The sequence below is a fragment of the Ciconia boyciana genome, chromosome 6, assembly GCF_034638445.1.
Source record: "Ciconia boyciana chromosome 6, ASM3463844v1, whole genome shotgun sequence".
NCBI lineage: Eukaryota > Metazoa > Chordata > Aves > Ciconiiformes > Ciconiidae > Ciconia > Ciconia boyciana.
The window spans coordinates 35,579,735-35,605,740 of record NC_132939.1 but is presented as its reverse complement, the minus strand read 5'-3'; positions in this window follow the sequence as shown (position 1 = coordinate 35,605,740).

Below are 26,006 nucleotides of genomic sequence, written 5' to 3'. Positions count from 1 at the left end.
GGATGTGCAGATTCTTGAAGTGGTTTGAAAGGAAGGCTGATGGACCAGTCGGTATATACACAAGCACACCTGCACTAGAGAGAGTTTTAGAGGAAGTAGGATTTTTTTCATAATTTGACATTTTCAAGATATACATTTAAAGGATAGGGAAATTCCAAGGAAAAAAAGTTTGATTTCCTCCAAATAATATTATTAAATCCTGAATATGTGCTTGTGTATGTATGCATATACAGTCAGAGGCATATACAGTTATGCATGCCTAGATGTAAAAGGAAATATGACCTTAAGCCTGAAGAAGTATCACAAAAAGTTTTTAGAATAGTGAACTAGATGAGAAAAATTATAAAAGGCAATGCATTTCAGGTGAGACAAATTCATTTTTAAATCTTTTGGAAGCAATCAGTACCTTTAGCAGAGGTAAAGGAGCGCATAGCTTTCTTCAGAAACCCATTTTGATTAATTTTAACAAATGCATGAAATCTAGCTGTTTCTTGTTACTAAGCTCCTCTGCTCTAGTCGTAGGAGAGGAAGAAAACTGGCATGCTTAAACATAAATTTGGCTGCATTAGTAGGAAATCTACTGTAGTCATAAATGGAAACTATTCAAACTAAAATGTCAGTAGTAGAAGATGACAGGAGTCAGTGTTAGAGGTCCAGATTTGAAATATTTACACAAATATAACGTAGACAGCGATGTGGAAAGCAAATACTTCCAAGTTTGCAGATAGCACTTAATTAGCAGGTACTGCAAATAATGAAGGAATGTACGGTCAGAAATCAGAGACTGAAATGGAGAAAAAGCTTGAGCTGTCAGGTGAGAGAAGATCTAATTACAATGGAGTTTTCAAAAGGCAACATACAGAACGCTTTTAATGTTAACATTTTCTGAAGGACTTAACCTTTAAAAATGTTAGTAGTAAGTAAATACATAGTTGTTGTTGTTGTTTGTTTTACTGTTGTTTTTTTTTCAGAGGCATCAGACTTCTAGCTCTAACCAGTGAGTCACAGAACTGCAGTCATTCCACTGTCCCTTGCAGGAGCTTTGGCCTAGATGCACCAAAACACTTAGGCATCTACAGGGATTTTGACAAAACAGAGCCCCAAATCACTATGCAACTATTCCACCAAAAAGAATCTGCCAATGAAGTTCCCCATGGTGCCTGACGGTCTGCTTCTTTGCATGCTCAGCACAGCCTCCGCCTGGGCAGTAAGTTGACAGGAAGCTGCTCTCTAAGTCTCGCACACCATGCGGAGGCTCACTCAGAACCAAGGAGGCAGAAGGATGTTCCCATTCCCTCTTCAACAGCTCAATACCCAGCTCAGCTAGGTTCAACACTCCAACAAGATAGGTGGAGAAACGGGTTCTTTATTTGTTCAAGGGTATGTCTAAAATCATAGAAATGCTGACTATTCCAACCTCCTTCTCACAGCAGACCTAGCTCAGGTCGGCTGTGGCTTTGTTTAGTCAAATTTTGAAGATCTTCAGGGATGGAGATTGCCACCTCTTCTCTGGGTACCTGTTCAAGTACTGTGCTACTCGCTTAGCTAAAAAATGTCTCCTTCTAGTCTGCCTGAGCCTCTCAGGCTGCAGTTTGTGCCAGCTTCCTCTTTTTATGCTGACTGCCACTATTGAGAAGAGTTTGACACCGACATTTTTCCTAACTCCCCTTCAAGTAGTTGTGGGCTGCATTTAGATCCCTTTCACTGAGGAGCTAAGAAGCCCTTGCTTAGCCAAGCAGGTCTTCTGCTGAAACTCCCCATCTTCCTGCGCAACAAGATAGTTTGTTCCTGAGCTCTCAAAGAGTTTTCTTTAAAAATCAGCCAGTTCTCTTGGGCACCTTTTCCCCTCATGGCACCATTCTGCCTAGCAATTCCCTGAATAAGCCAAATTCTGCTCTCCTAGTCTGCTGCTTCCCTTCCCAGCCTTCATCCAGACCCTGGACTCAGTCACGTCATGGCTGCTGCTGCCCCAGCTGCCCCTCTGACTGCATTTGTCACCAGTTCTCCCCTGTTTTGAGCAGCAGGAAAAGCAGAGCGTTACACCAGTTGGTCCCTCTAGAATTTGCACTGGGAAATTATGGATTATAATAGCAGTCCAAATAGTCTCCCTAATGTCAACATTCTTTAGTCTGCCTCTTTATTGAACATGGATACATTTGAGTTAATATTTAATGAAAAATGTAAAATGCTGCTATAAGCAATATATCATTGCAGATTACTATCATGCTTAAGAGCTTATTCAGCTAAAATGTAAATCTTAAGCTGTGGGGTGTCTTTCCAAAGAGTGTTATAGAGAGTTCACTTTGAAGTGCTGATATTAAAATAAAAGGGACCATACATATGATTAAAAAGTTGGAATTTTGTTTATGATTTGAAACTGAACTAAGTCAAACCCTACCTATGTCAAAGCATTCTTGAACATGGCCTATAACTACATCACTCTTTTTCTTCCTCCAGAAAAAGTAACCTTATCTTCAGGAGGTGTATGAGAAGGAGGTTTTTGGGGGAACTGGATTGACAGCAAAGGTTACCATTTTCTTGCTATCATTATGCAGACAGGCAACTTCTCCCAGAGAAACCAGACTGCTGTTCAAAATTCAAAGCAGTACTGAGAGTAAATGCCATGTAGTAGTTATAGCCTAGAAGCTGAGAAACATAATTAAAACCCACCTTCACCAAGGGTATGGTACAAAATATTTGCAGACCAGTTAATATCCCTGGTACTTTAAAAGAGTGAGAATACCATAGCAGTATCTCTGCTGTGAAGCATCCTATTGCTTCGGTGTCCTGTGCATCCCACAGGCATTCCAGGGAGCTCCCCAGCATCGGAGTGCATTTCACATTCACATATTTTTGATTATCAGCAAACAGACAAATGAAAAATTAGCAACAGGCAACATCCAAAAATAAGAGCATCCTGCTCCTTGCTGTGTTATTCTAACTTTATTTCACTAAGTCTCACTGATTTTGAAAGCATGGTAATGCAGCGGTAGACCAAACCGTAGAGTGGACTAAGCAAAGAAAACACCCAGCATGTGGCAAGTTAACGAACAGAGTTCTGAGATCAGCTGCTAGCTCTGGCTGCATCTGTGCTGTCATCCGAGGTTTGAAGCCTGAGGTTTGAACTTACACTTGAGCCCAAATTCCTTAATCATCATATCTGCCTGCAAGTTAGCTTTTACTTGTTCTCCAGCTGAGAAAGCCAACTGGCTTTCCAGGTAGGGAAATTGAGGCACTACTTTACATCTGTTCTGATAGCAGAGATAGTATGATTCCAGGAAATTTTTTTAGTGAATTTATGTCCAAATCTGAGCAGGTCTACAGAAGGTGATACAGGTGATACAGACCTGTTATGACCAGGCTTTAAAAATACTGAAATTTCCAAGACTTTAGCCATGAATTAATAAATGACCAAAAATATCATCCACACCTTTTACTTATTACTGTCTATTTGCAAAGAAAATTGTCTTGTCGAGGCTTGAAAACATTCTGCCATGCACTTACACATGGGCCCTAATGTTCTTCTACATTATTTCCCAACACAGCATGTTTCTGCTTTGAAATGCACCACAAATATCATCCTCCAGTTGATAATGGCTGCCCTGGTAGTAACAGTAAACAAAACCTGATAAATTTCTGGACAGAAATTACTCTCCAAACAAATCATCGCAGGTTCACATGCAATGCAAAATCTCATCCTTTTAAGCTCATTCTGAGGTCTCACATCCAGACCATGTCTAAGTTTCTTTCCATGTGCTACTACTAAGATAATCTTTCCACATCTGCACACCTGCAACTTTCACCCAGACTCTTTCAGCCTGGTGAGTTTGTTGTCTTTCTCTTGGGACTTGAAAATGCAGTAGTTGCCCTACTGCAAAGATTATGCTCTCACCCATCTATGTTACCTGTATCACCCATCTCTTTGGCTCCCTCTGCAATTCCTCCCTTTTACATCACATTAAACTGCAGGACTCCTCATTCACTGTATTTTCCAAGTCCTGATTGTTATCTCTGTTCATGATTGAATGCTGCTATGTTTCCAAAGACGCATATGCATGCTTTTTCTCAAGGTTACCCCTTGTACTTGCAAGGGTCTCACATTATTTTCCTCCAGGCTGCTTCTAGGGCTCTTGTGGGCCACCATACTCAGAGGAAAGTTTGGCAATGCTTGGCTACTTATGTGCTTAGGCCCTTGCTTGTGCTATTGATCTATAGTTTACATTCCCCTCCCCTTTCTACAGGTTTGTTGTTTTATGACTCACAGTTAGATTCAAAACTCTCTGAGGTGTATGTTTTCTTCTTTTGTTTCATGCTTATGTAGTATCCAGTATGATACTTTCATGACTAGGACTTTGTATATAAAGAACCATGTGTAGCAAGTAGTTCATTTGTATAAACAGAGCATTTGTGACTGTTTTGTTCTGGACTAATGGATCAGTACAGAAATTGGATAATGATATTTGGAGTGCCCTGGGATGAAGGAAACAGTAATTCACAAAACTCTGAGGATGCAGCCTGTCCTTCAGAATCAGGCTGGCTGCTCACACAAATGTAAAGGGAGGTAGGTGTGAAAACGCATTTCCTTTTCAGGATGGAAATGGTCATTCAGGCTGTCTGCAGTGGTACTAGGAGTCTTAACTTTAGGTAGCATGTCACATGGTAGACACAAACACATCACACCCAAGGAACCTGCTTCCCGTGGAGAGCAATGCACTTCACCTCCACTCAGCACCACATGCTCCATCGTTTTCCAAGCAGGCTAAGATGATGAATAGATGTGCAGATGTCAAGCAGCCGGGTGAACCAAGTCCAACAAATGAATATACAAAATGAACCTTCATACAATACTCTTGGCAGCAGCTTGTTTGAGATTTGCAAGAGTTGTTAATTCCCGCCCTGGAAAATGTCACTATTTCTGCAAGCCCAAACAGATTATTTTGCTGGTTGGGCACCTAAGGGTCAAGCCCCTGCCTCCAAGAGTGTTTAATCAGTCCTACAAAATGGAGCTGCTTCATCTGGCCACACCGAGGGAGGCCTCCCCTGGGAAGACCCAGCCGGAGGAGCAGAGGTAGGGATGCCTTCCAGCCCTTAGCAGCGCTTCAGGCGTGTGCATTGGGCGAGACCTGTAGATACGGGTTCAAAAGGAGCTGTGGTGTACTCCGGTCTGCTCCCCAGGCTGGACCGTGGAGAGGCGGGACCCATGGCAAGGAGGGCCTGCCCAGGCTGCACAGTCCCAGTATAGTCTTTTGGATCAGGAAATTGAAACTTAGTGGGTTTCTGTTAGGGAGTACTTCAGTGGCTTGGATAGTGTTGGTTTAAAGGATGGGTGAAACATCCTTTTTTTATTTTTTATTCCCTCTTTCATTTTTACCTAGGCATGGAACCAGGCACATTTCTGAACCTGAAGATGCTGCAGGACAAGAAAATTATTCCCAACTAGCTCTGATTAAAAGCACTTATTTGAAAAAAAAAAGATCTTACTTGAGAAATTAAGTCTATTTCTATATCTTGATCAATCATAGGGAAAAATATGAAACACTTCCAGTCTTCTGCTTTACATTAATAACTGGCAGCAGATATCTGCTTTCCCTTACTTCATAATGCTTGAATGAATACTTCTAATCTAAAAATGTGCCCTTGGCTTTTACTTAGAGATCAAGAAAATAAACAAATAAAAAACAATGCTGGCTTACTGTGTGTTTTTTAATGATGACTAAAAACAATCTGAAATTCACAAAATGTTGACATCTGAGCAATAAATCCAATAAAAGAGAAAGTGGGTCAAACTGAAGCCATCTAAGGCTCCTCTTGAAGTTAATCAGGGTGAATAATATTTTCCTTAGTAATAGTAACTATTTTCCTGTTGATGGAACAATAGTATTTTAGTTTGTATGTTTGATTATTGGTTGAAATGATTTAGACTGATACAAGCTCCAAAAATGACAGTTTTGCACATGAGTTCAGACTGGTAAACAGAAAAAGAAAACAAGAAAGAAGATGAGTGATTAACACTATAGTCCTATGGCTACATGATCAGTAGAATTTCCTTGATAACAAATTGTTGTTTTGAGGGTCCTTGCCCTAAGGCATCGACAAGCTGGAGCTGTTTTCAAAAAGCTCTCTGGCAGTCACAAGAGGAACAAAATGCCTATTGGTCTCAGACTGTCAGTAATGTGATGTTTGTAATGAGACAGAAGCGCGCATTATTAGACAAGAGTTTGTTGAACAAAGTGCTTACACCTTTTTACCTGAGGGGCTGTCAGTTTATGATACAGACCATAACCTATTAAATAAAAAACACTGCTTGTCTTTCACAAATAAACATATGTTTGCAGCTCTGATTAGGCTGATGATTTGATTATAATTAAACATTGGCTTTTATTTCTAGCAATGGTTAACTAAGACCTGTCTTGGGTACAGAGACAATTTGTGAAAACCACTGCTATGGTATGGACCAATACAAAATTGAAATAAATTAAAATGTGAAATATGCCTTAAACAAATCCAAAAGAACCAGAATCTGACCATATGTCATTCTCACCCTGTAATTTAATTGTACTTTTCAGGAGTCTGTACTAGGTAGACAGTTTGAGAATAAAATTGCTCAAGATGCCATTGCAAAACAGTATTCTGTAATGTAGCATTGAGGGTTAACAGACTAACAAAATATTTAGCTCCTCAGTTTATTTTATTGTTGTCTCCTGTGCAATGGTACTACTAATTATGAACATCAATTAACATAAGGAGTCTACTTCTTTCATAGAAGTGTCCGTGAAAGGATGAAACACTGTTAAAAATCTGTAAAATGAAAATTTATGATGACAGTTTTAGAGTACAAGCAAAAATTTCAAACTAAATCCTGAAGTCCTGATACGGAGCAATCAACAATGTATTATCAATTCCAATAGGAATTTAACTTAGTACTGTGGAACAAGTGACGTTTCATGTCCAACAGGGAGGTCGTTACATTTTTCCACCCTGAAAGATTTAATCTATACAGAATTTGTGCCTTTTCTCAACCTTTTAGTAATCCTTCCAATTAATTAATCCTATTAATCCTTCCATTAATCCTACATGCATTCTTCAACTCTTTTCTACAGACAATACTTTGACCAAGACCAATGGCTTTTATGGACCAGGTTTTGGATCCAGGTTATGGGCCCCAGGATCTTTTTAGGAGACTGTATTTATATGTAAGATTACATCCTTTTGTAAAAGCAAAACAGATTTTCAAGTTCGGGGCACTGTTCTATAAGTCTCTGTGTATACAAAGGAAAAAAAATTCTTATAGATTCAGAGTTACTTTTAGTTCACGTGGCTTTAAAAGTCTAAAACTTTTAGACTTGGTCTAAAAGTCTAACCTAGACCATGGTCTCAAGTACTCAATTGAACTCAGTGGGGACCACCAGAAACTCTCAGAGGTTCTTTGAAGGACTTGCTCTTTGGAGCAAGATGTCTCTCGCCCGACTGTATAAAGTGCTAAAAGGATTATCCTAAGCTCAATGGATACATCTTGGATAGCTAAAGTTAGATGAGATTAATCCCATCATAGCAGTCCAATATCCACTGTTCAAAGTACCCACTGATAACACAGCCCCAGATTCCCACTTTATAAACTGCAGAGTCTTTGCAGCAGAACAGGATACATTCAGATCCATTATTGTCCAAAAATCAGCCATGGTTAAAAACATGGGCCACACAGTTTTATTTGTATCTGACCAATATGAAAGTAGATGGGGAAATTCCAAGCATAAACTTTCATGTTTATTTCTGCCTTCAAGCATACTGTATCTGCATTCTTTTAAAGTACGGTTAGCATAAGGGTAGCATGGTTTTAAGCTTTCCCATCATTTTTTCTAAGAGCATCAGCTGGTCACTCATATCAGAAATTTGTTTCTTAAGCATCGTTAACAGTTAAATGTTTTTGAAAGCTTATATTTTATGATATTTATATTACACTATTTGATGCTTTACATACTGCTGCAAACATTCTCATTAAACACAAATCAGAAGCAAATATTAGTGAAAGATTTTTAAGTTGTGCAAATGCGTCTCCATATATAGACCATGTGGCTGATATGATCAGCTTCTCAGAGACAGGGCCTGTGTCTGTTAAACAACTTTTCCTCAGATGTTATTTTATGACACCTTAGAACTGAGTTCTCCCCTTCTTTATATTGTTTATATTTGTGCAACTCTGGGCAAGACAGCATGGTTGAACTACTGCTGCTTAACCCAGCAGCTCTTTCTGTCTCTATTGCCCTCTTTGCCTTCCTGACAATCTGATCAGGTCAAACATTTAACCTCACAGCTCAGAGATCAGCTAAGACTTGCCCTCATTTGACCCATGTGAACAATAATAAGACCACATTTCCAATAGTCTTTGCCCTAATCAACCCAGCTACAATGGCAATTAACTAGGCAAGGTTTAAAGCCACTTTGAAAATTGTTCAGTGTCTGAGGAATGTTAATAGCAGAACAGCTGTTTTCAAGAATCTCACACTTTGTGTTTCTTTTATTAAGAATTTTACTAATTCCTCCCTCATTGTTTGTTCTCATATGACATAAGATCTAAACAGATCTACTGACCTCAAAAATGTGTTTTTCTTGCAAAGGGAGTCATTTCTTATAAGAAAAACAGTATTTAGTTAAGATGTCTAAAAAAGTTTTGTTTTGTTTTCTGCATAAGGGTCTAATTTGGTTTCTTAAGTTTCTACTAACACATGCTACATGCTTTGAGCAGGGGTTTGGACCAGATGACCTCCAAGGTCCATTTTAACCTAAACTATTCCAAGTGTCTTCAGTTGTTGAAGTAAAAGTTGGTTTAGACTCTTTTCTGTTCAGTACAGCACAGGCTGTGAAGGAACCAATTTCAGCAGCTGAATTGCACTACCCCTGACTTAGTTTCTCAGTCTGGTTCTAACCTGCTGCACGCAGAACTGGTTTATAAAACATGCATCCCAGCACTTATAACCCCATGCATCTAACATGAGTCCTTCCCATATTAATGAAGTGCTTCCTTCACCAGAGCAAGACACTACTCTAGCCTAGATAAATGCCCTTCACCTTAAGGAAAAAATAACTGACACATTTCATTAGTTTTGTCTGTGGAAGCAAGATTAATCTGGAGTTTCAAGCCCAGGATGGCACTTTCTGTCATGAGTGAGAAGATAAAGTCTGATATATTGCCACTCAAATGGATTATGATGTGAATATTACATAAATCAGAAGGAAAGCCTACCAGTTTCCCAGTGAGTTATAAAGTTCAGTTTTCCAATTCTAGAAGGTCATGAGAGCCTAACACTGGAAACCACAGCATTCATTTACATTGCACACTAAAATACAGCGTTAAAAATATAAAAACAGTTCCAGTAATAAGCAATCACACATTAGTAAATGTCAAAATTGTATTCGTAATGCAGCACTGCTGATTATGTGCATTGTGACAGTATTTTGTTACAGGACTGCACAGTACTATTTTCACAGGACTCCAGCCTTCAAGTTCCCTTCATGGTCCTTTAGTGTTCAACCTCCTGTCCGAAAAATCAGACCTCCCCAAGACTCAGCACTAGTTCAGTCATCCCACAGTCATCCATTTCCCTCCTTACAAACAGGTGATTCGAGTCTCAGTCTTGTCCACCAAGCTCCTTGTCCTAACACACTCCTCCTGCAATCACCTCTGGTCATCTTTGTAGTGGAAGCAGAATGCTTTGTCCTTTACACTGCCTGACCAAGGAGACTGGGAATGGAGAGTGCTGAGGTCTCCCTGCATGCACTTTTGGTACCAGTCCCTGACTTGATCTACTGCAAAAAAAGCTCAGCTCACTACAAGCTGATATCTTGATCAGTACACATAGGAGTCTTTCAGAGCTGTGACTTCAGAAGTCTAGTAATCCTCCACTCAGCATTTGAAAACTGGGATTTTTTTTTTTTTTAATTTTTGTTTTCTCTTGAAAGATTCTTAATTTATTCAAGATGCAGTTCCACATCAACAATAAAGAGCACAGGCTGGACACCTCAGTCACCCCTGCCAAATTTTATGTTTCTGTTTCAAATCGTTAAAATTTCACACAAAAGAGGTAACCAGAATATTTTGATATGGACAGAATGATGTATTTTCCCCTAATTTTGTTCTTGGAAATAGTAATTTTGACTGAATTGTTCCAGAAAGATTCAGCCTGAGGCAGATACCCAGAATGCAAAATTTCAAGCCAAATAGTTAAAGTTTGGCAAAGTTATAAGCAAAAGAAAAATTATTTTGTAATGGAACTTCTGGGCAATTTTAATAGATGGTGCCACCAGTCCAATCTACAACACATACAAAAGGTACTTAAAATTTTATGACTTTTCTGGAAATCACTAACTATTTTTTTTTTCAGCTCCCAGAAATAGCTTGGTACAAATTTTCTGGATTTGCTGCGTTCATGAATACTTCAAGTGACTGCTGAACACAACTAAATACATCATTGGAAGCATGAGTTTCATCAAGGAAGAAGGACAAGGATGTCTTGAAGGAATGAGCAGGTGAGGGACTGGGCATGTACAAATGCACATATTCACAAGACTGTCCACATCCTTTGCACCATGACAAACATTACCATAAGATAAGATATTACTTTTGATGCAATTCCAGAAGCAGGAAAGGTTTTTAAATTACTGCCAGAGACAGCTGGACTAGAGATAGCACTGAACATTATTTGTATTCATATGAAGATACAAGTGCGAAGTCTCCTACTACTTCAAGATATATCTGTATAAATAGCATTTTAAGATTATCAACATTAGTTCTGAAATTACAATTTTTATGCATACATACTTGCTTATGTACATACACCCACTAAACAGAGCCTTTATACTCATGTATCATTTTGCATGACAAATTCAAGAATACATTTTTATAAGATCAGTCTTTCAGCTCTTCAAAAAGCAGAGTTCATTCAGGCCTAATGTGACACTTTTGCCTTATGATGTTGTTGGAATCGAACTCGCTTGATTAGCTTGTTACATTAGTGCTTAATTTAGTAGGAACAGTAGTCTTTGTACATATTTTCAGCACTTGTCAGCAAACTGATTGACTAATACTTCAACTTTCAGAGACTTTCAGACGTCTTTAAATTGTGCAATATAAAGTCAACGTAGAGAAGCTAACTTGAATAATTTTTAATTCCTGGAAAAGGAAATCTATGACCAAAGGCAATGGTCGCATATTGATTATCCCACTTGTGAACTTCTACTTTGGTCAGGAATAACTGATGAGAAGATTGTTTTCTCACCCTGACCAGAAACTTGTCTTCTCTGCCATGCCATCAGGTCCACTGATGCCACAATCCCCTACCCAACAGCAACTGAACTGAGAAACTCAGTTTGGTTTGCACAGGTCAGGTGGCCCTGAGACAAAGCAAGCTGTCACTTACTGGGCACATGTAGTGTCAGATTGGCTGAATTTATTCAGTGTGTTTCTGAAGCTAGCAAGTAACAAATAAAAAGGTTTTTTATGCATTATTTTCTACACTTAAAAATAGATAAAATTATAAAGTGGCTAAAGTTTATCAGAATCTACAGAGGAGTTCAAGTGTTTCAAAACGTTAGTTGTTAAATAACAGAATGAAATAGGCAGCAGAAGCCCCACTCTGGGCATGGTTTTGTAATACTACCAAAACTGTGAACAGCTAAAACACTTCAGTTTCCATTCTCACATATCCTGTCCTCTTGTAGAGCATCTTTAACCTGTTCCCTGTTCATGCCTCCCAGCTGGAAACTGTCCTCATGGCCTCAAGAGACAGAGCAATGCTTGAGGAATGCCCAGCAGCAGTGTGGCTACCCACACTGGCAGCACCTTGCCCAGATTGCCACTGCCAAGGCTTGAGTTGATGTTGCACCATTTAGAAAAGAAACAAATCTTTAACCTGGCAGTGCCACTGGGAATCAGCTTGGGTTTGGTAAAAATATTAGGAGTTTGGTCATTTACTCCACAGAAACAACATGCTATAAACTTTTTAAGCTGAAGGAAAATGCTGAGCTACCCATAAGAGGTCAAAGAGGATCGGGAAAAAAAAGCAATATGCTCTGAAGTTAAACTGACTTGATCATGGAAAAAAAAAATGAAGAGTGGTCTCATGAACATCGCTGAGGGAACGTTTTGCTGCTTGCCTGTATGCCATCTACTGTTTCAGCAGATGAGAAATGGAGTCTATTTAGACAAAAAAACAGAAGCTGATGTATACGAAGAAGGATTAACAATGCATGATCTTATCACCCACTCATAAGACCCAGTTTGCTGGCATAAATATGTAAGAAAGAGTGAATGGTACTGCATGTTGATGGAGAGGTACCGGTGGCTCTCACATCATACACATGCACAACAACCTTCCAGCAGAGAGCAGTGCGTGTACTGAAAGAACATCATAACAGCATGGGAGACAGTTCCAGCCGGGTCAAGCTTCCATTCTACTTTATTCTGTAAATCAGCAGGTCTATTCCTGCAGAAGGGGCAAAACTAGGCCCTCAAAAGAATTACAGGACTAAACATTTCCTGCTCTTTCCAAGAAGATGAACCTTCACGTTGACAGTTTTGTAATCCTGTAGATCATTTGCTGCACTAAGATTCACTGTCACAAAAGCTTAATTCCACTTTCAAGAAGACTGAAGAATCTAAGTGCCTAGATTATTGAAAATGAGAATCAGGGTATGTTTGAGATATCCAGATTATCTCCAAGCACCTTGCACAGTGCACTGCTAGCTCCTGCCCTCAAAGCATGGCAGCTTTGTAGTCATACAGACTCTGATTCTTGGTCTAGTGTATTCTGCCTAGGCCAGGGAATCTCAGAGCAGTAGTATATTGTGTTGTGATGAAATCTGCTTTTTAGTGCCCTTGTAAAACTGCTTTTTATTAAAAAAAAAATGTTCTCTCACCATTAGTTTATGATATATGGATTTGCAAAAGTTACATTAAAAAAGTAATATAAACTGATTTTGACAAGGTACGTTAGAATTTATAAAACCAATGAGGACAGTGTAAGGCAAGGAAATTCCAGTTAGGAAGGGGATCAGGACCTAAATGAGTGAGTTATAAAGGCACCTCCATGCAAGGAGAAGAATACTGTCGTATTGAAAGAGTATATCTTGGCAGTAAGTAGAACTGCATTTCCAAAACAGCAGTAGCTGCATCTGTGACATGGAAGCCTCGTTATTTTGGGAATAGAGGGGTTTTTTAAGTTTTCAGTTTATTGTCAATAGCTTTGTGATCTCAGTTCTGCTGCTGTTAGGTGTGCATCTTGCACACAAAAGTCCCACTGACTGGCATTCTTGTAGGCACTTTTAGTGAAGTGGCTTAGTACTGAAGTTCACTTCTGAGGCTTGTGAGAGCTGCTAGTTATAATCTTTTTTGTGTAGATCTCAAAAGCTAATCTACATCCAGGGCTATACACCCAGTATCAGAGGCTAGCTAAGGTAATTGCTGTGGGGGTATAGAAATAGAAACAGAAAAAATGGGGCAGTTTCCAAAGGCTAGCATCAAACAGAAATATTCCTCTTCTTTGGGAACAGGTTGCTATGCAGCAACACATCCTCTGAGTCATCAGTAGAAAAAAGCAAACTGTCTTCTGCCTTGTCTCCTAAAAAGATTATTCCTCAATGATTTCTGGTTTTAAGTATCTAAAATTAGCATCCATCTTATTTAACATAGATAGCCCTCTTGGGAACAAGGGAAGTTTACTCATTAATGGTGTACTTTCTGAAAAATGGATTTCATTGTCACAATCAGTGAGAGACTAATGAAAGGGCTGTTTGTATTGGACCTAATTTTTAATCTCCACAGAAGTCTGTAAAAGCAAAGGCCCTGAACCACCATGAACTCTTGGCAGTTGTATGTTCTTTTGAAAGTGCTGAACATGGTGAACTTAGCCTCATGGTTCAGTTTGCTAATATTTGCATAAGAAATGAAAAATTAATCTACATCTGAATATAGTGAGTGCCTATCTGAGAAACTGAAAAGGAGAACATTCAGGGAGGAAAAAGAAACTTGCAGTTGAGTTTTCTGCTTTGGATTGGTGTAATGGAAAATGTTATTCCCCAGTCACCTTCTTGCCTCCTATTTATTACACAATGTCCTCTTGCTTTCCAGTTCAGCTCATGCAGGCTTTCATGTTTCTGCTGAACAATTTCTTAGATACCGTAGGCCAAAAAATTAGATCTGCTTTTTTTAACATGTAGCCAAGTGTAGCCTAGACACTCATCTGGATAAAACCACAAACTCTCAGAAGAGTCAGTATCGCAGAAATTGCACTTCCTCTGTCCACCTACTGATTAGTAAATTGCCACAACATCTTTAGCTATGTTCATCTCCTTTGCTTTATTTTTCTAACAATGAAACACCAGAAATCCATATCCCCAGGTTTTGTTCCTGAAGTGTGGAATTCGCATAAACATTGAGTTGCCGATGTTTGCTCGATGCAATCTTTTCTCAAACTACATTATTCCTGGATAAAACTGAACCACTTTTTCTAGGGCAGTCGTAGGCATTCAATACTTCTGAGGACTGTACTCAGTAGGAATCACGGGGAGAAGGCCTTCAGGATCTGTCTGAACATTACACAATGCTCTGTGTCACTTAAACGTTTCAGATTATGAGCTGATACATGTGTTCCTTTTCCGAGATTTCAAAAAGACCTAAAAGTTATGATTGCAAGGCTTAGCCTAACTGACTTCTATTTCTTAATCCAGTCATTGTCATAATAAATTTTCTGTACACTAAAGAGAGAAAAGGTGTGAACATGTGGAGTTTCTTGGGGCAGTGAAGATTAAAGGGAAGTTAAAAGAAGCTGACATCTTCCCTGAAGGACTGTTTTCATACTTATTTTAAAGCCTGGAATACCAGCACTGGCATTAATCAGAAATAATGCATTCCACAAACATAAATAGGATATCTATTCCTAAACAGGCTCAGGGAGAGAATTAGCCTGAATTTGTGACTCCTCTGTGTGTGTGTGTGTGCATGTACGTGTGCACACAGATGGGTCTTTTCCTGGTATCGCTTGAATCTCATTTTGTTGTTTCTTGTGGAATATCTATCACTAGGACACTTGACTGAATTTTTGAAGCAATGCGAAGACACATAATATCCAATAAGGTTGCTATTAAAATAAGATTGGGAAGGATTAACGAATCTATAGATTTTGACTACAGAGAGTGGGAATCATATGCTTATAGCAACAATATTGCTTGGTTGTCTTCTTTCTGATGTTAACCTAGTGATTTTGAAGAGGCAGAGATGGTATAATTTTCCTCAGGTAGGAAGAGAGTCACCTATCTCCCTCTGCCTCCTTCTGTCTGCCTCTCTGCCTCTCATTCATTTCTCTCATTCTTCTCTCTCCCTTTGAGGAAAATTTACTCTTTTGCAGTGACTCCAAGGAAAGCTGTTTTCTACAACAGCTCAAGTGTCAGATCTATCCTTTCTAGTATTGACATGGTATTTTGACAAGTATTGAGCATGCAATTTCAGCTGACATGAAGTCAAAATAGTTGGGTACTGTACCTGGAAAATCAGAACCCTGGGTTTTTTTTTTCCCTCTAGCTTCTCTGATATGATAGTAGCAGGTAGAATTAAAAGGGTAAAAAATAGTAAAAGGTAGCAGTAATATTACCAAGTTACTGAAAAACTACCCAGCATACAGGCATGTCTGCTATGCTATAGTCAACATTTAAAAAAACAAAATTCGAAAGCTGCCACCAAAATTTCTGACTAGAATAGAATTAAAAACTCCTGCATATTTCATCGAATGTATCTATTCTAAACAGCAATAATTGCACAGGTGTTCTCCATTCACTCCAGGGAGGAAGATGGCAGGGCAGGAATAGCTCTGAGAATTGGTAGTGAAATATTGGCTTCTCAGAAGTCAATGGGAAAATCCTACTAAACTTCAGTGGGAGGAGAATTACTGCCAGAAGTTACAAGGGTTCATATAGGGGAACGGCCTTATTACTATATTTCTTTGGAGACTAATCTGCATTCATTGTTCTAGTATGCCAGAAGCAGTTTTCTTGCTGACTCAGACTGTTGGATGTTGAGGTTGTCTAAGGCAAAACCACTCCTAGTTCAGGCTAAAATAATTTTTCTTTGCAGCTCAGATTGTTGTCAAAGAAATATAGCAATCTTGCTTCTTATGCAAATGTTTCTCACAGGTTTGAGGCTGTGCCTCCAAGAAATATTAAGGGGGCTCAGCTACAAAGGGGCTCAATTTTATTCTTTACTTCTGCATCAGCTGGCACAATGAGGCTAGGAAGTAGTGTAATACAAGTCATAAAGCTAATGAGAAGACAGTAGTACAGTTGGCAAGGTATTTGCTGCTTTTGTAGGCAAAGAAATGTAATAACATCCTCCACAATTTGCAATTTTCAGTTCCTCACCTTAATGAAACACCTTCTGTATGGATGGACAATTTGCCTTTTATGGAAAAACACTTCATAATGACTTTGTTACCAGCCACAATAAAAATAGATAGCTGGCTCCATAAAGACTGGCCTCCATAAAGGCAAAGATTTCCTCTGCTGTAAGAATCCTGAAAGCCAATGTTTAATTAGAAGGCACAGGCCTGGGCATGCCTTTTGAACCTTGTTTCTTTGCTGTTCTGAAAAAGAACAGCATCTTCCCTTATCTAATTGCCTACAGGCATCTTTACTAAGAAGACACCCCCCAGCTTCAAGATGTATGTGCCTTATCAGCCACAGTGAGACAATAGATGCTTACTGCTGCATCAGAGCAGCAGAGAGAAAAATTTCAGTCTAGATGGTTAGCTGTCCATCCACTCTGCATTCTGTACAAAATCAGAACCACAAAGTGTATGCTGTCTCAGGTTTTGCACTGACAACATTTTCCATGGAAGTAAAGGCCTCACTTCTGTCAACTTCAGGTTAAACAGGAAGAAAAAAATGTTTGGAAAAGAAAATAGACCTGTTACTTTGTCTGTTTTCCCACTCCTTGGAAGACACTTCTAGTAGTTCAAGTTGTTATGGACCTATGAGAGAAAAAGCACTTTTAAGCGAGGGGGGAAAAAAGACACTCATGGCTGTATTTTCCATATAGATAAATAGTAATGCATGCTAAATTACCCATTAATGAAATCTGGTGCACTACCATTATATAAGCTTTGACTGTTAGTTTGAAAGAAAAGACAAAAGGGAAAAAAAAGGAAAAAAAAGAAAGATCTTTTCAGTTTAGAGTTGAAACCATGACATTAATATTTTATTTCAGTGTGACTGGCACAAGTTCTGCAGGACCATATTGCACATTTTGGACACACATTTTTTGTTTTTAGTTTTGCCATAGCTGAAAAGAACTAGGAATAGGTGTTTACTGCATATATATTTTACAGTTGACATTAAACAGAGTGCTTTAAATTTCACCTGCAAAATATATTAATGTATTCAGTTGCATGTGAAAGCTCTACCTATGTCTATGCAAGCAGCTCATGTTTTAGGAAGCTCCTATATAAATTAGCTCTTTAATGACTTCAGTGTACCTGAAGGCTAGCAGGAAGGGGGAAGTACAGTAAATAACCCCGTTCTGATCAAATGAATTGATCAATTAACATTAAACAATGTTGAAACTATGATACTTGTCAGTATATAGTACCACTATGCTGTTTTCAGCAAGCAGAAGGCTTGCTTTTTTACTATTATTGTAGGGGACAAGTTAGGGCAGGATGTTTGATCTCGGAGAGTAGCACACTCTTTCTGATGTCCTAAAAGGAAGAGGATTACTGAAAATACCCAAGGGCATGCTAGCAGAGCCTACCTGTATTCCATCACCAGCTAATCTATACTACTCATGAAGAGTAGAAATTTTACATGTTGTACTTCTGAAATGCATCTAGAGAAGAACACTGACCGTCATTACTGAACTGACTGATATCAGTGCTGCAGTATACTCACTGCCTTTTGTAGTCATTCCTTTTCTTGTTTATGTTTAATCCCTTCAAATTACTGGAAAAGTAATGGACTGAGCAGGCAGTAAAGCACAACACATAGCACTCTGTCCTTCTGTCCTTAACATAAACACAGAGTTATATCTTTCTGATTACACGGGAAACTCGAGGGAGAGCCAGCTCTGTGCATCTCATATGAATGAAACTTTCATTAAGGCTGATAAAAATGTTAAACTCACATGAAAGAAACTAGAGCCCCTAACCTGAGAAACAAACACTTCGGTCTTTCAATGTTAGCAGACCTATGAGGATATTGGCCTATGAGCTCATGAAAGAGGAACTCTGAAAACAGGAGCTCAACAGACTCACAGTCTTTCCTGTTTCCTGCCTCAGAGCTCTCCTACTGGGGCTAACTATTGCCCCTCACAGATTTCCTGACTTGCCATAACCTAACTAACTCCCCTGCTCACTCTCTCTGTCATATAAGCTGATGGAGAAGGTCTCCCCCTGGAGTTCTCCTTTATTTGGCTCTTCACTCCTTTGCCAAACTAAACTTTCTTACAGGCTTCCCCAATTTCTCCTACTACTCCCAGGGTCTAGTAAAGCCATGAATGCTTGGCTGAGCAACCACTAACTTGACCCAAATCACATTAATATGTTGACTTGACAAGTTAATGACAAGTGTACTATTCACCATCTCTTTACCTGTTTTTCTCTTTCAAAAGGCTGCCAAATGGCTGTCATTAGGTAATGGCAGAGGTGCTGATTTCTTCATCAACAATCCATGTGTTTTAACCTTTCTTTTCAGTTAAGTGAAATGGTAAGATTGTTAAGCTGTTAAGAGTTGTCTTCAAAATGCTCCCAGTCAACAGAAGACAATTTCAACCATGCAATGGCAATTTGGTATCCATTGTAAAAAGATCGCCTCACACAGTCTCATTTCTAGGTAAAAAAACGTCCTGCACAACTGACCCAAGGGTTGCTATACACAACAGGAAAGCCAGGTAGTGTATACAGTGTGTTCTCTAGGTGGATACTTAGTTTATCAAGAAAGTATAAGAATGTTGTACTCTAAGTCGCTGTTTGGTATCTTCTGTGCTTTGAAAGAGAATTTCTGATTTCTGGCTATTGCTGGAATATCTTGACTTGCTATATTCATTGTGTTTCTCTGTAGTTCATCATGTGGCTTTCTCCTCACGGATGTTTGACGTAGGTCCATAATATGAAACAAAATTCATCAACTTTTAATAAGAAAATTGTCAATTTTCCTTTCTCCAGAACGTTACCCTGGCAAATAAGGTCATGGTTATGTGGAGAACAGGAGAAAAAAAGGTAGGCAGTTACTGTCTGGAAGATAAAACTACCTGTCTCTCTTTCTCCACAATTGCCTCATTGATACATATTTAGTTAAACCCTGTGTTCAGCTTGCATTTAGCTTTGACATCTGCTACTTCTGTTTATACCAGAAGCATGGCTTTTGTGCCTAATCTTTCTAGATATATCAGTTTCTCTAATAAAAGATATTACAGCTACCTACAAATCTTGTCTTGCTTAAATCCTTGGACTATAATAGCTACACCAATAGTGCCTGCAAATACAAGAACCTGTCAGAAATTACTGCTACATCTTCTACACACAGCATACCAACCAAAAATATCAAAAATATACTGTTATGATGAAAAAATAACTCATGATTTCACACAATCATATGTTGCATCTGCAGTTATAATGAAAATTACAATCTAGCAACTTCATTCCAGAAAGAGGGTTACGTGGATGAGTCATGTCCAAAAAATTCAACACCACAACACTGACAAAAATAGGTACATGACTATCTCATCACCACACATGATCTGAGACACACTGAATTTTCTGCTAATTCAGTGTCAACTATTGATACAAAACTACTGCTTTAAGTCTATCTATCTCCTCTATGAGACATGACTGAATATAAAAAGCAGCTTCTTAGTCAGCAGCATCTGAGCTGCTTAGTTCCCAGACAAAAATAGTATCTGACTACGCATTCTATTAGCATTGCAGAGTTAATGTACAGATAATTAAATTAAACGAGGGTTCCTTTGTTGTTGGCCCATGTTTGAGTTTAAGGCACAATTACTAAAAGCAATAGGATGGCAGAGCAGTCACCTCAAGTGTCTTATATTTGTCACCGTTAGCACTGGTATTGATTCACAGAAAAGAGATCTTAAGTTGGGTTTTCAAGGCAGAAGAATACCCTTGGGGTATGGTTAATTTAGCCCAACTGATCTAAAGATTCAGGAGAGAATAAGTACAGATACTGCCTCACAATGCCATCCTTCAGTAGAACCTTGTTACTATAAGAAACATGTTGTCCCTCAAAAAATTCAGTGTCTTCATTTACTATTTCAAAGGATTAAAAGCCAGGGTTAAAATCCACAGAGTGCCTAAAGTGGAGTTTCTATAGAACTGAGGCACTGAACCCAAGAGTGAAGTTGTCAAAAACTCTGCCTAGCCCCACAGGCACCCGTGGTCTACAAATGTCCAGGTTTTTGCTAGTCCAGGACTGTAGGTTGTTCAGCTTTGTTGTGTGCCTGGAACTTAAGACATTATGACAAAGCTTAATTCCTGTTGACGCTTCTCAGATTTTTGTATGTAAATGAGGTAAATCACTTGTATGTAAAATGACATAAATCAGTACCATCGTGATTTTTAAAACACCATAGCTGATGAAGAGGTGGCAGGGAGAGGAAGAAGCTGAACCCAGTTCTGCACACATCTTTAGAGGCTGCTGTAAGTCAAGAACACATGATCAAGGGCATATCTATATCGGGGGGATGTGGATATCCACAGGTAGTGGGAGAAGAATCAGGTCCAAGTGTGAACCTGCTAAGATGGGTTAGCACTCTATTGAGACATGCCTACAAGCATCTTAATCCAAGAGACTGTTTCAGGCTGTGAGTCCCATTCTGACATGAGTGTTTCCGTGACATTTAGTCACTTATATATCATTAAAAAGGAAGAAGGCCAACAAAGGGGGCATTGCAGTGGGTGTCTGGTACAGACCTGCAGTGCATGGGAGGAATTGTGTAAAGTCTTTTATAAACAACAGGAAGAAGTCTTAAGGTGGCAGGCCCTGGTTCCCATAGGAAATCTATCCATCATGACATTTGTTGGAAAGGCAACATTAGGAGGCACAAGCAATCCAGGAGATATTTGGAGTGCATCAAGGAAAATTTTGTGGTGATGATGTTGGACTAACCAGCAAGGAGGACCCATTGTTCACAGATAATGAAGAGCTGATATGAAGGTTTATGGCTGCATTGGCTGCAGTGGCAATGATGTGGTAGAGCTTAAGAATCTGGGGGAAATGAGGACAGCAAGTAGCAGAATAATGACCCTCAGCTCCGAAAGATCTGATTTCAGCTTATTCAGGGTTTCCAGAAGAGCAAAGGGGCCTAGAAAAGCTGGCTGGCTTTCAAAGACAACCTCCTGAAAGCACAAGAGCAGTTCATGCCATTGTGCAAGAAACCATGCAGGCATGTTAGGAGTGAATGAATACTCAGCTGAATGGGGAATCCTTGACTGAGCTCTATTTTGGGCATATGTAAGGTGGCTGATTCTAGCAAGGCTTTATAGACAGTCAGTCTCCCATAGTTCCCCTTTAGAGATATATAGATTGGATGAGTAAACTACAAAGTGAGTGGAAACCTGGTCAGACCACTAGGTATCATGGATGGCAAGCTGAACAGGAGTCAGCAGCAGACCAACAGCATCCTGGACTATATTAGTAAGAATGTGTAACATTCAGGAAAAATGATTATTCCCCTCTATTTGGCACTTGCGAAATTGTGCTTGGAGTGCTATGTCCAGTTGCGATCTCCTTTGTACATACTAAAGTAAGTCCAGTGGAAGACCACCAAGATTATCAGGGGATCTCAGAAGTAAAGAGAGAAGCAAAGACAACTTTTGTTCAGCCTGAAGAAGGGATCAAAGGGGAATCTAACGGTTGTCTTCAACTTGCAGGGGAATGGAAAGGGTTATAGAGAAGATGGAGCCAAATTTTTCTCAGAGGCATATACAGCGGAAAAATGAGATGCAATGAACACAAATTGCAGCACAGGAAATTCACTATAGGTACAAGGAAAAAAAGTCTTCACAGTGAAGGTGATAAACCACTGAAACAGATTGCTCCGAGAAGTTGTGGAATCTCCATCCTTGCACACATTCAAAGTTAAACTGTGTATGGCACTGGCCAATCTGCCCTAACAAGTTTTGAGTTGCTTTGAGAAGCAGGTTGGACTAGTTGACCTTCAGAGGGAAATTCCAATATAAATTATTATATGATTCAATGAGTTAAGATATATTCTTCTCTTCAGCATCTCCCATTGACTATTATAAGCCACTCCCACTTAAGTTGCTGGCTCCTGTAACTCCCATTCGGAGGATGTGATATAGCTCTTATAGAGCAATGTAGACCTCTAAGTTTTATAATATCAGGCCTCTTTAGAATCAGACCTCTAAGTTTTATAATATTGAAGGTCTCTGAGAAACTATACACAATGTACCACAGCCCCTGCTACCCTAAACCAAAATAATTAAATAAATCCTACTGTATTATAGCCTGGGGACAAGGATTCACAACACAAGGGTTGTAGAATCACACCCTGTACTATGATTTAATTAATAGCACCAATGCTGAGACTGATCTGTGTATTTGTGGCCATATACTCTATGGTAACCAGAGCAAGGGGATTTAAAGCAGCCGCAATGGTGAAAATGGGAAGAAATAGAACACCTTTCAGTTTAAAAACACAACTTGAGGGTGGTTTCTGTTAATTAAGAAATTGTTGTGGTTGTATCTGTGGTTTATTGTCTGGTTTTTTGGTTGCAGAATTTACTTGCTACAAAGCCTTGGCAACCAAAATTGAGCCTGCAGTTATCTTTAAAATATTAAATATAACACGTGAAACCAGATTCTGGAAGTTTTAGTCATCCTGAGTATAGTCTAGATAGAACACCTAGAATCAAAGGCATGACTTGAGGAGTAAGTTACAGCTCAGTTTGAGCCAGAGTGGCAAAATGAGACTCATAAAGACCTACTAAGTGAAAGAAGTAAAATCTTGGCTAATCAGCTTTACACTATGTCAGTCAGTTAACTGTTGGCTATAGCAGATCATATTTTGGGGAACATAAGCAGTTTGTTTGTGTTTTGATCCAAGACTGCTACCTTTCACCAAAATACCTATGTTTTAAAGTCAGTTTCCCCCACTTCTTTTCTGCATCTTTAGATTACAAGATGATAGTGGGGAGTACTTAAAGAAAAACATTGCCTATCAAGATTTTACACAATCAAAATGAAAACAGTCTTGGATTTTTTTAAAGTATTTTGTGCTTTTAAAGTATTTTAAAGGATTTTGTGGTTCTTACTTGTTGAATTGCCTGGAAACATGACTGAATTTACCTTTTGTGAGAATGCTTAACATACAAATCAGAATACTCTAGCAAGTTACTTTAAAAAATAGCTTTTCCAACTAATGGTTGGGTTTTTTTTGCCTGTGCACACTAAACACTACTCTGAGTAGACAGCTGGCTGGGTGCCGTTCAGACATGTAAAGGCACTGAGACTGTGAAATAAATAATCTTAATAATTTTATCAGGCATTTTATGTTGCAGCATGTTTGAAAACACTGAAGGAAAGTAGATTAATGGGTCTTTTTATCTAACTGTTTTTAAAATAATTGCAGTGTAAGCCAAGTAAAATGAAGGTTCCCTCTTAGAAATCTATGTTAACCCAACCATTTATCCATTCTTGTTCTTAACAAGATCAACAGTGAGTCATAGCTATTTTTCCACCTCAAAATTAGCAGTGGTATTCATGTACAACCCTTGTACACAACTGGAGATACCAGGGTCAGTTTTTAATTCTTGGTCAGATTTCTCTGTGGTGCTTTATAGTCAGGCCAATAAGAATAATGGCATTTGAATCCATAATAAGCAAACTTTAAAAGTATATCAGACTGGTTTTGGCAATTAAATGTGAATGCAACTGTGAATTGAATGTGCATCTTCATATACAACTGGCCCATTACATATTAATAGCACAAGATGGAAGACTTTATCACAAGAATATTGAACTTTGACTGCTGTTTAAACCCCTGCATCTGCATTACTTTGTAGACTGTCCCAAGGGGTGGACCAGAGACCGAAATAAATGTCTGTGTGTGATATTTGCCTTGCTCAAGGTAGGCCATACTTATGTTCCAGAGAGAATGTAGGAAAACCCCAAACTCACACTAAATTGCAGCCCTGCCAAATCAAGGCTTCCAGCTATCCCATCAGCCTTTGCAATGATAAGCTCAAGCAGAAGAGCTAAGGATGGTTTTGCCCCGCAGAATACTTGGAGTCCATTCTAAACTCTGGCATTACCTGAATTTTAGACAATCTGAGCTGAGGCTAAATGCAAACTGGTGTCCCAGATACCAGGTTATAGGTCCACCAGGCATCCTGAAATTCATACTGCAGCTATGGGGTAGACACAACTTGTGAAGTTCGACTGTGACCCAAAGAATAGAGGAGTAAACCACTAATTTAAATGTCCAAAATATATTGAAACATCATAGAAAATAATAAAGACAACTTGGCCCTTCATTTTTCATCTTTTTTGCTCTCTTCATTCTTGTGGATTTGGGGTTTTCTAATGCTTTTCCTTCAGTTGACAGTATAACTTTGTTTAAGCTCATACAGCTATTTACTTTGCTTAGTAAATCAGAGGTAACTTAATGGACTAAGTCTACTCTCATTTAATTTGGCTTGACATTAATGACTTCATGACAAACTCAATAGGTACAGAGCAGAGAAAGCTATGTCAAGATGATGCCTAGTCATTTGTTATTGCTTTAAATTGCAGAATGTATCAGAATTTGCATCCAGACAAAATAAACTTCCATTTTGTTTTGGTAGCTTGTTACATTCACTTTCACTGATGCAAATGTCTCTGTAAGATCACAACATCACAGACTCATTCAGGTTGGGAGGGACCTCAGAGAAGTCTCTAGGGCAGCCTCCTGCTCAAAGGAGGGGCAACACTGGATTCAAATCAAGTTGTTCAGTTCCACAGCCTCTCTAGTTTACCAGTTCCAATGAAAAGTTATCCCCATGGAGACATTTTTTCCTTATATCTAGTTGGAATCTCCGTGTTTCAATTTATTATCATTGTTTCTCATTCTCCCACTGTGCAGCCCAGCCTTGCTTTGTCTTCACAGCAACCTCCTTGTAGGTATTAGAAGGCTGCTATTAAAAGCTGTGTGCAGGCTGAACCAGTTCCCAGTTCCCTCAGCCTCTCCTCTCTGGGTAAATGCTCCAGCCTCCAGCCATCTTGGTGGCTCTCTGCTAAACTTGCTGCAGTTTATCAATGTCTTTCTTGTATTGGAGGCCCATAACTGGACGCAGTGTTCCAGATGTGAGCTGACGAGTGATGGTATAATCAGTTCCTATGGCTATGCTCCTGCTGATACAGGCCAGCATGCAGTTAGCCTTCAGCCAATAAACAGGACAAACCTCTTGCTCACAAAGGCTAAATCTAGGTAAGAAAGATACTTATGTGCACAGTTACATAATGAGAAATCTTGCTTGTGCATATACCTGTTCTCTGGCTAACCAGAAGGAATTAAAACTTTCAGCATGATACTACATTCACTTTTTTTTCCTTTGGTAAGAGTAAATTAAAACCTTTTCAAACTTATATTTTAAGAAGTACCACTAATGTACCAAAATTGGCTGTGTTTTAAAGCATTTTCTATTTTTTGCTAATTAAAGCCTTAGTTTTCCAGACATGCTACAATGTAAGTCATTAATACAGGAGAGACAGGGACTCTACTTTGCTTGGCAAGTCTCAGAGCATAAAACTCCTTAACTGTATTTTACACCTACAGTCTTCAAGCCTTGGCAGACAGTTTACAATGGGGAGATCTGAAAGTAGGTAAAATTTCTGGCATTAGACTAGAGTGTAGTGTTTAAAGCTCAGATCCACCAGCAAGCTGAAACATGGTTTAAGAAGGATAACTTTGTTGTTTTTTCTCACAATGTCCCATAGAGTGCATGCCAACA